Raw genomic sequence first — 13,570 nt, forward strand, 5'->3', positions numbered from 1 at the left:
CAATCTTTCCCAGCATCAGGGTCTTTTCCAATGAGTCAGTTCTTCGCATCAGGTGACCAAAGTATTGAAGTTTCAGCTTTGGCATCAGTCCTTCCAATGAATATTCAGGGCTGATTTCCTTGAGGATTGACTGGTTTGATCTCCTTGCAGTCCAAGGGACTCTCAAGAGTCTTCTCCAATACCACAGTTCAAAAGCATCTGTAGTAGGGGGCAGTATGACATAGTAGAGGAAAGGCTTGGAATCAGAGGAACTTGATTCTGGTTCTGATCCATTTATCCCTCTACACTGTATACAGCAGGATATTCAGTACAGGGGATACTGAAATTATTTAGACCCCTGCTCTGCAGACAGTGAAATGGACAGTCATGGGGATAAAATCTTATGATTCAATCCTATAAAAACCGAGATTCTGCTAGATAACAGCTATGGAGCTTCAGACAATTCTTTAGGTCTCCATTTCTCCATCTTAAACTGAAGATCCTGCTAGTGTCGTTTCAAATGTTGTGAGGATTAAGAGAAAAGGTCAGGCAGAGCTTGGCACATAAGTGGAAGCTCAGAGAGGGAAAGTGACTTGCTCACAACCACGTGCTTGGAAATTCTCATGAAGCTTACCAGGTTTTAGGGATAAACAGCATGTGGTGAGAACAAAGGGAAAAAGTGGCATCAAGGATAGCATTACCCTAGAGACAGCATTAAAAGTAAAACTTGGAGGAAAACTGAGAGTTTGGTGGCAGATGAACCTGAGAATGATGTCCTGGTAAGTTGTCATCCCTAGAGTGTGGAGTGCAAGGTAGCCCATGGAGCTGGATAAGGTGGGAAAGGCTGATGGTACTGGCTCTACTGTACTAGCAAGGATGCTCCACCTATTTAACAAAAAAAAAAAAAATCCTAAAACTTCCATCAGCTTTCTTAATAAAGTTTTTGTTATCACTCATTTTCAAGTCCAGGTGTGTTAGCAGGAGTAAGGGTGTGTCCTTCTTTAGGAAGACATTCAAAGATCCAGATTATTCCACACAGACACTAACAACTCCTAGGGCATCAGTGACATTCACTTAAATCTCTACCTCTGGCCAGGAGCTGAAAGTTAAGTGAAAGTTTGGAGGATTTTGTGGGAGACTTTAAAGGCCACCGGAAGTTATACACATCACTACTGACCATATTCTGCTAGCCAGAACCTGGTTCCATCTAACTCCAAGAGAGGTGGGCAAATGTACTTAGTCTCCTAGAAGGAAACACAAGGACAGTTTGATGAACACCTATTATTATCTTTACCACACCTCCTTATTTCTGCAGTCTTATTATATATGTGAACATCTCCAAGCCTCAGTTTCATCTGAAGATGAACAGAGGCAAAGACATGACCCAGTGTTGCCGGGAGAATTAGAACATTATCTATGAATGTCTTTTTTGAATGCCAGTCATTGTGTTGGGTGATTATTGTTATATAAGGGCAGCTGGAAACCAAGGATGATGTTTGCAACCGTATTTCTGAAGAAATTCAGAGTTGGATTTTCTATGACTGGTTCCTGGAACAGTGGATGAAAGATGGAAGAGTAGCATTGAAATCCTATAGGAAGCTAAGCCAGTGAAGACCATGTGTATTATGGATTGTAGAGAGAATGAGAGAGATCATTTGCAGTCTTTCTCAATCATGAACGTCCCTGCCCAGCTTTTGGCAGGAGAGAAGACAGATCAAGAGTGGGCTTCTTAGGGTAAACCAAGAGACAATTGGCAGTACTGAGGGGGTGATATGGGAAGGTTTTTGAGTTTCTGACTGCCACAAATACACAAACTAAGTAAAAACTGTCAGTGCAACATCAGCAGAGGTCTTTACCTTCTCCTCCCTGACTTACAATCAGATTTCAAGCCCTGAGCATTTCCTATGTAGAAATTTTGGAGTGCCACTGCAAGGGGCACTGACCCAAGGGAGATGTGTGTAACCTAATTCCAAACTGAGGAGTCTGACTGGTAATAAATGGCAATCAAATGTATATTTGTTTTCTTCTTATCAAAGCCTTTGATTACTTTTGACTAGTGAAGAATTCTACTCAAATTCAGGTTTTTTCAAATCACATCCATTGGCAGAAATCAAAGCAGTGGAGGAAAGTTATTCAGTGGAGGATTTGGTGAAACTGGTGGATATTTACTCTCTGTTGTCAAAAATGGATGGATCGGTTTTATTTTTGTTCACACTCAGTATTTCTTGTTATTAATAAGAAACTGTTGCCACCCCAAATAAATTAAATCAAGATTGAATGCACAGTTTCTTTGCAAACAATAAAATTGTTATTTTAGAAGTTATTAAACTTTTGAAGTCAATGCCACTTTGTCAGGATTATTTACCATTGATTAGGAAATAACCTAATGAATCATTTTGAAGAACGCTGTTTATTTTTAGCTCTGACTAACAAGAGTGCTTGACAGCAGCAAGTTGAATTAGTGTGGCAAACTGCCACAACTATGCGAATTTATGTTAAATGCTTTCTTTTAGTGTTTTCATATTTGGTGCTAATAAAGAAAAGTAGGAATCTGAGTACATTCTGGTTGGCCTCTCAACATGTTGAAAACAGCTTCAGGTTCAAGATGTGTTGGGACTTCAGCAGTGTCTCCTGGGTTATTAAAAATTCATCTGATGGAGGATGATACCATGAGGCTGGACTCACAAAGGCACACAAAATCGTCCCAGACACACCAGAACACCTGCTTGTCCAGTGAAATCTCAGTCTGGGTCACCCCCTTTTTAATTGTACATGTGTTTGAGACAAGTTCCCTCAGCCTTCCATCTTAGAGATACTGGGTTGCTTTTTTTACCATGTAAAGTTCTGAATTGTTTCCACTTGTGCACTCTTTAAAGCTCTCAGCTTGTATTTTTCCTTTTTTTTGGCCACATGTGAGATCTTAGTTCCCCAATCAGGGATCAAACCCGGGCCCTTGGCAATGAGAGCATGAAGTCCTAATTATTGGACCGCCAAGGAAGTCCCTGTCATTTTTTATAGACTGTGCTACTTTTAACTTGTAGATATCAATCTGTCTCTGATACCAACACTACCCTCTGTACAAGCAACCTTTTAGATACTTTATTTATCTGCCTATATACCTATGTGACTTTGCACACTTATAACACTCTATAGATGGCTTGTGAATGGAATTTCTATATCTAAATCAATGCTTTGTTTATTATAATCAGTATCATGTTTCTCTACTTTCTGGTGTGCACAATGCAAATAGGGTGACTGAGTAGATGTGGTCTTAATCTCTCACCTATAGGTAGAAACCAACCTGTTCTTCTAAAGTGACTGCTAAGTTGCAAGATGTATAGAAAGATAGGATTGCAGTACAGGGGATGTACTATAACTATCAATTCTTTCAGAAGTACAGGAAGGGTAAAAGAATAAAGCTTTGTTATTTGTGAATGTCCCTTCTGCATATACAGCATCTTACCTTAATGTCAGATGGTATGGCTATTAGCAGAAATGGGTATAACTGTGAACATGATTAGGAGCCATTGTATCACAGGTCACTGTCAAAGTCTTTCACAGGTTACTGTCAAAGCCTTATAGAGTACATACTTTTGTAATGTGTTTCTTAAAGAAGACCTCTTCAAATGTGTAAATTTTGGGTCCCATAAAACCTGAATTTACTTCTGGTAATGAGACCCATTTCACAGATGAGACAGGATAAAATGTCAGGCTGAATCCAGAATTCTAGAGCATTATAATGAGAAGAAATGGAAATAAAACCCACCTCTGATGCTTCTTGGTTTCTAGGAGAGAGAATGTGTATCAAATCATTTGGTTCAGAGTTAAATTTAATCTGAAAGCCTGTCATGTTCCATTGCCATTGGGACAGTGTAATCTGTTTGGAAAATATATTTTGAAACATTAATAGGTTGCTTAACTGCAAAAATTATTTAAAGCACAATGGTGTGTGCAAAATAATTATAAAAATGTTAAAATGTCCTTTTTTTTTTTTTTTTAGGAAACGTGCTTCATTTTTTTAACCTACACACAGAAAATAAAGACATGAAAATTTCCTGGGTGCCTAGAGAGTCTGATTGTTTTATTTACATATGTATGAATTAAACACACACACACACACACACACACACACACACAAGGTCCATTTCATCTTATGCAAGCCACTGAACTAAAAAATCTCCTGTGAGAATTTTGATGAATTAATTTTCTGTAGACAGTTTTGATCCAACTTTTGATTTTCTAACTTAGACTTTGGAAGACAATTCAGAAAGTTTTTCTAAATGAAATTCACCATATCTGTGTTAAAAGATAAAGAGTGGAAGGTGGCTGAAAACTTACGAAGACTTTAGAGTTAGTCATTTCTAGATGCCTCTCCATGTACAGAGAAGCCTGGTAGGCTATATATAGTCCATGAGATCACAAGAGTTGGACATGACTTAATGACTAAACCACCACCAACTCTGTGTAATACAGTAACATTGGATAATGATTCACTGTGCTCAATGACCACTAACATACTCTTCGATTTAACAGTATATACTTCTTTCACTATTTTGTCAGACTACCACTTAAAGAAGAAGGACAGTGAGCTGAGTAATGAAAATACAAAACTTATAGATGATTTAGTGTCATAAAACTTCTGAAAAGGTAGTAGGTGTCACTAAATGTGCCTTAAACAAGGAGCCAGCAGACCTGCAGTCAAGGTCAGATTCATAACCCTCAATATCCTTGGACAAGTCACGTGACTTTTCTGACTTTTCATTCTTCATATTTAAGAACAAATATATATTATTCCTATGCTTTTATCTTCAAGGCTTTTGTTAATATTAAATGAGTAAAGGAAATGAACAGCATATGCAAATTTGAGTTAAAAAATGATGTGGCTGGAGACATTTCAAAAATATTTTTATCACACTGTAATAATGAAAATTTGGACATTTTGAGCAATTTTTTCCTAATATTTAAGTTATAAGACAAGCATATACTATAGTTCAAATATTAATTGATTGCCCATTTATTCAACTAACATTTATTTAGCACTGGCTGTGGGTTGGGCACCATGCAAAGTATTCAGCATTCCATGACTCATCTATATCACACATTATCATCTTTAGTGGAAAGACAGCTAAGGAAAAACATGTGTGAGTTGCATATTTATTTTACAAGAGAAGAATGTGAGCATATGTCCATAATTTTATAATTCATGGCAATGGCCTCTAACTGAAACAATTATCAGTAATTTCTTTGTATTTCCTCATTTTGTATACATGCACTTGGTCCTACCTAACTGGGCAAAGGAGTTCTAGATTGTGAGCTCCTTGGGAATGAAGATTTTATTTTAGTATGCATGTATATGTATGTGTGTGTGTGTGTGTGTGTGTGTGTGTGTGTATATATATGTAACCAAATGTATATGTATATACATATATGTGCTGTGCTTAGTCACTCAGCCATGTCCGACTCTTTGAGACCCCATTGACTATAGCCCACCAGGCTCCTCTGTCTATGGGAATTCTCCAGAAAATAATACTAGAGTGGGTTGCCATACCTTCCTCCAGAGGATCTTCCCAATTCATGTCTCCCACATTGCAGGTGGATTCTTTACCAGCTGAGCCAACCAGGGAAGTCCAAGAATTGTGGAGTGTGTAGCCTATCCCTTCTCTCGAGATCTTCCCAACTCAAGAATCGAACCATGGTCCCTGTATTGCAGGCGGATTCTTTACCAGCTGAGCTACCAGGGAAGCATATATATATAATCAAATGCCCAGAGAAGTCCTAGTAATAATAGTAGTCCAATAAAAATTCAATTTTCATGTTTAAAAGAACACTTGTTCAGGTAACATGGTATTTTTATATGCTGTTATCTTCGCCAGAAAGATTTAGGCCTTGATATGTTTTAGCCAAAGGAGATTTTCTAAAATCTGTTACATTATTCCCATTTCAACCCTATCCAACCATTTCCAAACAGTGTGTTTGAGTGTGGTCATTTGTTCTCTGAAGATCTCCAATGTTTTCTGTTTATAAGGATGTGGATGACTTGTTTATTATAGAATGTGGGTGACTTGTTTATTATAGATGTGAATAGAGAGCACAGAAATCCATGGTGCTTCTATTTAGTAACCCTTGGAGGAGGAAATGACAACCCACTCCAGTATTTTTACTTAGAGAATCCCATAGACAGTGGAGCCTGGCAGGCTACAGTCCATGGGGTCACAAAAAGTCAGACACGACTGAGTGACTAATACTCTATTTAGTAAAAATAGAGAAAGAAGTCATTTCAGGGTTATTCAGCACTCATTGCAATACCTGACTATTTTAATGATAAATAACATGAGATAGAATGAAAGGAATGGAGGGAGGGTGAGAAATGGAGGGAAGGAAGAAGAAAGTGAGAGCAGAGGAAGGAAGGAAGGGAGGGGGAAGATATGGAGATATGATAGAGTTCCATGAAATTGTAAAAATGTAAGCAATTCTGCCTTTGAACTTTGATACTAGCTCAAAGAGATATCTGTGTGAATTCAGAGAACTTCATATCTAAAAATTAGTCTCAGTTGATTGCTAAATCCTGACAAGAATAGACTGGATTAATAATTTATAATCCATCATCAAGACAGGCCCTTACTATTTATAAATTATTTAAAACTATCTATTTGCCTCGTGTGCCTGTTTATTCAATCAATTTAATTCTTACATAGTTCTGCTTAAAACTTACTCAGCCAGTTGACAGTTAATCATTTGCTATCTTTAGTCTGAGTTGGAGATTTTTAGTGAGATGCTTTCATTCATTTAACAAATATTTTTGATCACTTGTACTTCTGATTGTTTAGCATATAGAAGAGGAACAAAATTAAAAAAAAATCCCTGTCCTCATGTGGGTTATTTACTATTGGGGGGAAGCCAGTCAGACAAAAAAATATTTAAAATGTCATGTGAAGACAAATGCTGTGGCACAGATAAAGCAAAATGAAGGAGATATGGGGAGTTGGTGGCAGGGAGGTGATCTGATTTCATGTAGGATGGCCAGGGAAGCCTCCTTTGTTTTGACCTTTGAACAGACACTTAATGGAAGTGTGGGATTGACACATGCAAGCATATTCGGTAAGAATGTTCCAGGTGGAGGGAACAGCAAGGATTAAGACCCTAAAGTGAGAGGGTGCTTGAAATATTGAAGATAAGAAACAGAGGAGGCTAGTCTGGCTGGAGCTCATTGGGCAGGAGGGAGAAGAGAGGAGGTGAAGTTGGGGTGGACAGTGTAAATGCTGTGGAAATATTTGCCAGTGCATCACAGATTCAAGTTTTACTTTTTTCAAACTTTCTGGAATTTTTTCTTCCCAAATATTTTTGATCCATGGTTGGTTGAATCTGCAGATGCAGAACTTGTGGATACAGAGAGTCAACCATGGTTATAGATACATATGTAGTTTTTATACATACATAGCATATGTATAAATACAGTTATATGTGTATACACATGATAAATGTATAAACATAATGTTCTTCTATAAGAACAGTGTTCACTTATTCATTATTTTATGAATTAATTATATCATTAATATAGGTAATTTTAAGGACTTTCTCTTTACTGAATGAAATGGGAAGCCATCAGAGGCTTTGGAACAAAGATAAGATCTGATCAAACCTTGCTTTTCACTGGAATGATTCTGGGTGCTTCATTCAGGGAGGCAAGGATTGATGTAGTGGAGAGGCTATTTCAAGAGATGATGGTGACTTGGACCAGTATGATAGCTGAGAGGGAATGAAAAAATTTATTCAATATACAAGTTGAAAGTTTTTGCCCTAAGGAAATGAAAATATAGTTGCCATCTACTGAAATATGTAAGGAGGACCAGTTTTCTGACATATTGCAGGCGAGTGAGAATGTAAAGTGGTAGCCATCATGTTAAGGTTCAAATATCTAAAGTTTTATAAATGGAATCTCTATTAATCTTACTATTACATTCATGCAAATGTAATTACGGTTCCATACCATAATTTTAAATCATTATAACTAGGCAGAAACACATCTTTATTAATCAAAATAGGAACCATTATAATCAACACATTTTTTCCAACAAGAAATAAGTTTATTCCTGTAGCATAAAAATCTGTGCTTTGGAATTTGACAAACTCTTGGAAATCATCATCCGCCTCCTGCTGGATGTGGAAGCATTTTGTCTGCAAAAAGTTGTCGAGATGCTTGAGGAAGTGGTCATTGGTTGGTGAGAGGTCAGGTGAATATGACGAATGAGGCAAAACTCCATAGCCCAATTCATTCAACTTCTGAAGCATTGGTTGTGCAATATGCAGTTGGGTGTTGCCATGGAGAAGAATCGGGCCCTTTCTGTTGATCAATGCCAGCTGCAGGTGTTGCAGTTTTCGGTGGATCTCATCGATTTGCTGAACATAATTCCAAGATGTAATGGTTTCACTGGGATTCAGAAAGATCTAGTGGATCAGACAGGCAGCAGACCACCAAACAGTGACCATGACTTTTGGTGCAAGTTTGGCTTTGGGAAGTGCTTTGGACTTTTTGTCACACGTCACAATCTGACCAAGAAATGGTTTGTTGTTGTCGCATAGAATAAAAGGAGACACTTCAAAATGACGATTTTTTTTTTTTTTTTAACTTTCGGTCATCTCATGAGGCACCCACTTATTGAGTTTTTTCATCTTTCCAATTTGCTTCAAATGCCAAATAACCATAGAATGGTTGATGCTGAGCTCTTCAGCAACTTCTCGTGTAGTTGTAAGAGGACCAGCTTAGATGATTGCTCTCAGTTGGTCGTTGTCAAATTCTGAGGGCTGGCCTCTGCACTCCTCATCTTCAAGACTCTTGTCTTCTTTGCAGATTTCTTGAACCACCACTGCACTATATGTTCCTTAGCAGTTCCTGGGTCAAATGCGTTGTAGATGTTTCAAGTTGTCTCCGTTGCTTTATAGCCCATCTTGAATTCGAATAAGAAAATTGCTCAAATTTGCTTTTCATCTAACATTATTTCCTTGGCCTAAAATAAATATAAAATACACAGCAAGTAATCAGTTGTTAGCAAAAATCATAAAGCAAGAAATGCACATTAAAATGATATATAATCACATTTATTTAGAAAGTATTCCAATATTAAATGGCAAATTTCAGCAATGCAAAAAACCGCGATTACTTTTGCAACAACCTTCTACAAGTCCTGTATTACGGAACATGAACTTTCTATCAACCTAGGAAGATTCAAATCATTATATCTTCATAATATTAAATGTTTACTATGAAAATGTTTAGGCCAAATTTTTTATTATATTTGTTTTTCTCCTCTGCATATGGAATTTTTAAAATGTCCTCCTTTTAACTTTGGCAGTAATTCTAAAGTGAACAGAGAAGGCAATGTCACCCCACTCCAGTACTCTTGCCTGGAAAATCCCATGGATGGAGGAGCCTGGTAGGCTACAGTCCATGGGGTCGTGAAGAGTCGGACACGACTGAGTGACTTCACCGACTGAGTGACTTCACTTTCACTTTTCACTTTCATGCATTGGAGAAGGAAATGGTAGCCCACTCCAGTGTTCTTACCTGGAGAATCCCAGGGACGGTGGAGCCTGGTGGGCTCCCGTCTATGGGGTCGCACAGTCAGACACGACTGAAGCGACTTAGCAGCAGCAGTAGCTAAAGTGAAACTGAAATCTGCCCAGTCATGTCTGACTCTTTTTTGACCCCATGGACTGTAGCCTGCCAGACTCCTCTGTCCATGGAATTTTCCAGGCCAGAATACTGGAGTGGGTAGCTTGTCCCTTCTCCAGGGAATCTTCCCAACCCAGGGATCAAATCCAGGTTTCCTGCATTGCAGGCTGATTCTTTACCATCTGAGCCACCAGGGAAGCCCAAGAAACTGACGTGGCTAGCTTGTCTCTTCTCTAGGGATCAAACCAGGGTCTCTTGCATCACAGGCAGATTCTTCACCAGCTGAGCTATCAGGGAAGCCAACATAATTCTAAGAACTCTTTCAATTCTGAAATGGTATAAAACACTCAAACTTCATTTGTATTTGTGTTATTCATTTTTTTGCTACTGTACTTACTTTTGCTATTTGTATTTTATTATCTATCTCAAGAAGTTCCATAAATATGTATTAAAATATTCTCAAGTAATCTCACTATGCAGAGGTAACCATTGTTTTCTTTTATATTCTTTCTGATCACTCTATAACTCACTCACAACTCACCTCATATAGTGTGCAGTTATTATATAATAATAACCAGGAACTCTGTGTGTGTGTGTTAAGTTGCTTCAGTCATGTCTGAGTCTTTGCAACCCCATGTCCTGCCAGGCTCCTCTGTCCATGGGATTCTCCAAACAATAATACTGGAGTGGGTTGCTATGCCCTCCTCCAGGGGATCTTCCTGAACCCAGGGATCAAACTCGCATCTCTTATGTCTCCTACATTGGCAGGCAAGTTCTTTACAACTCAAACCACCTGGGAAGCCCTAACCAGGAACTATACTAAGTGCTTTATGTAGACTGGCTCATTTATGTCACATAGCAACCTTTAAGGGGTTTCCCTGGTGGCTCAGTGATAAAGAATCCACCTGCTGATGCAGCAGACATGGGCTTGATCCCTGGGTCAGGAAGATCCCTTGGAGAAGGAAATGGCAACCCACTCCAGTATTCTAACCTGGAAAATCTGATGGACAGAGGAGACTGATGGGCTACAATCCATAGAGTCCCAAAAGAGTCAGATGTGACTTAGTGACTAAACAATAGCCCTTTATCAGTCAGGGTTCTTACTTGCAAAAAGCAAAGACAAACTAGCTAGTTCATATTTTTAAAAAACAGTTTATTAAAGTATGTAAGCTCACTTAGCCATTTTTGTTACCATTTACAGGCTTCTCATTTAAGGTAAAATTACTTTTAACACTGCTAAAGATGCAACATAATATTGTGCTAGCAAAGTAAATATGACAATAGATTATCTCAGTTAATTTGAAAAGTTGGAATCACCCTATTTCTGAACATGTGATGCCTGAATCAACTTGTGATCAAATTCATTTTGTCTGATGTTATTACTGTGAACCATTTTATCAAAATAAATTTGATCATGCATTATGTAAAAAAGTATGTAAGCTTAAAGATTCTCCAGAAATGTTAGTGAATCAAATCAGGGTACAGCACAGACAGGATTACAGCACTTGTTTCATCTGGAGAAAACATCATCCTTGTCCCCAGTAGTCACAGATGATGCACTTTGTACCCCCAGTTCTCCTATGTTGGGTAATTGGTGTTACCACTCAAATGTTTGGATCTGCTTTCTGAGGAAACCCATTGATGGTGAACTTTCCCTAAAGACAGGAATTATATCAAGTATTCTGGACAACCAAAAATACCAACAAACTTCTATACCAGTTCACCTCTTAGGGTTTCTGATACCAGCATATTAACTTCTTGCACATTTAGAACCCCAGGTAGCAACAACACAAGTGATAGAGACTTAACATAATACAACTAGCCCTCAATAAGCCAATAAATGAAAAAGCAAAGCCTGATTCACTATCTCTCCAAGAGGGTGATCTAAGTACTCATCAATTTTTCAAGTTTGGGCTACCGTGCTCTGATCTCTAGGCGATTTTCATTTGCCCTGTGATTTTGTCACAATCCATCTCAATGAACTAAACTGGGAAAGTTCCAGCAACAAACTTTTTTGAAATAGCTAGGAAAAAGGAAAAGATGACTGCAAAAGATAATTGATATATCCAAGCACAACAATACCCAACATGGACTCTGTACTGGTGCATGTGGTTGCAACTGCCTCCAGTATTCATGGGCATCAGTTGTTGCTGTTGTTCAGTCACTCAGTCATGTCTGACTCTTCGCGGCCTGTGGACTGCAGCACGCCAGGCTTCCCTGTCCATCACCAACTCCTGGGGCTTGCTCAAACTCATGTCCATCGAGTTGGTGATGCCATCCAACCATCTCATTCTCTGTCATCCCCTTCTCCTCCTGCCTGCAATCTTTCCCAGCATCAGGGTCTTTTCCAATGAGGCCATTTTTGCATCAGGTGGGCAAAGTACTGGAGTTTCAGCCTCAGCATCAGTGCAACCAATGAATATTCAGGAATGATTTCCTTTAGTGTTGACTGAATTGATCTTGTAGTCCAAGGGACTCTGAAGAGTCTTCTCCAACACCATAGTTCAAAAGCATCAATTCTTCAGTGCTCAGCCTTCTTTGTGGTCCAACTCTCACATCCATATATCACTATTGGAAAAATGATAGCTTTGACCAGACTACATTTGTCAGCAAAGTAATGTGTCTGCTTTTTTTTGTTGTTGTTGTTGTTTTTAAATACACTGTCTAGGTTTGTCATAGCTTTCCTTCCAAGGAGCAAGTGTCTTTTATTTTCATGGCTGCAGTCACCATCTGCAGGGATTTTTGAGCCCAAGAAAATAAAGTCTGTCACTGTTCCCATGGTTTCCCCATCTATTTGCCATGAAGTAATGGAACCAGATGCCATAATCTTTGTTTTTTGAATGTTGAATTTTAAAACAGCTTTTTCACTGTCCTCTTTCACCTTCATCAAGAGGCTCTTTAGCTCTTCTTCTCTTTCTGCCATAAGGGTGGTGTCATCTGCAAAACCAACTTATGATATTTCCCCCAGCAATCTTGATTCCAGCTTGTGCTTCATCCAGCCCAACATTTCACATGATGTACTCTACTTGTAAGTTAAATAAGCAGGGTGACAATATACAGCCTTGACATATTCCTTTCCCAATTTGGAAACAGTCTGTTGTTCCATGTCCAGTTCTAACAGTTGCTTCTTGACCTGCACACAGGTTTCACAGCAGGGAGGTAAAGTGGTCTGGTATTCCCATCTCCTTCAGAATTTTCCACAGTTTATTGTGATCACACATTCAAAGGTTTTAGTGTAGTCAATGAAGTATATGGTTTTCTGTAAGTTTCTTGCTTTTTCTATGATCCCATGAATGCTGGCAATCTGATCTCTGATTCCTCTGCCTTCTCTAAATCCAGCTTGAATATCTGGAAGTTATCATATCATGTACTGTTGTAGCCTGACTTGGAGAATTTTGAGCATTACTTTGCTAGCATGTGAAATGAGTACAATTGTGTGGTAGTTTGAACATTCTTTGGCATTGCTCTTCTTTGGGATTAGAATGAAAACTGACCTTTTCCCATCCTATGGCTACTGCTGAGTTCCAAATTTGTTGGCATATTGAGTGCAGCATTTTCACAGCACCATCTTTTAGGATTTGAAATAGCTCAGCTGGTGTTCTATCACCTCCACTAGCTTTGTTCATAGTGATACTTCCTAAGGCCCACTTGACTTCGCACTCCAAGATGTCTGGCTCTAGGTGAGTGATCACAACACTGTGATTATCTGGGTCATTTAGATCTTCTCTGTATAGTTCTTCTGTGTATTCTTGCCACCATTTCTTAGCTTCTGTTAGGTCCATACGATTTCTGTCCTTTATTGTGCCTATCTTTGCATGAAATGTTCCCTTGGTATCTCTAATTTTCTTGAAGAGCTTTCTAGTCTTTCTCAGTCTGTTGTTTTCCTATATTTCTTTGCACTGATCACTGAGGAAGGCTTTC

General features: G+C 38.6%; 1 pseudogene; it reads right to left on the reverse strand.

Moving 5' to 3' along the window:
* Positions 1–8,008: 8,008 nt before the first annotated feature.
* Positions 8,009–11,398, reverse strand: LOC122435683 (annotated as a pseudogene).
* Positions 11,399–13,570: the final 2,172 nt, after the last annotated feature.

The sequence above is a fragment of the Cervus canadensis genome, chromosome X, assembly GCF_019320065.1.
Source record: "Cervus canadensis isolate Bull #8, Minnesota chromosome X, ASM1932006v1, whole genome shotgun sequence".
Classification (NCBI taxonomy): domain Eukaryota; kingdom Metazoa; phylum Chordata; class Mammalia; order Artiodactyla; family Cervidae; genus Cervus; species Cervus canadensis.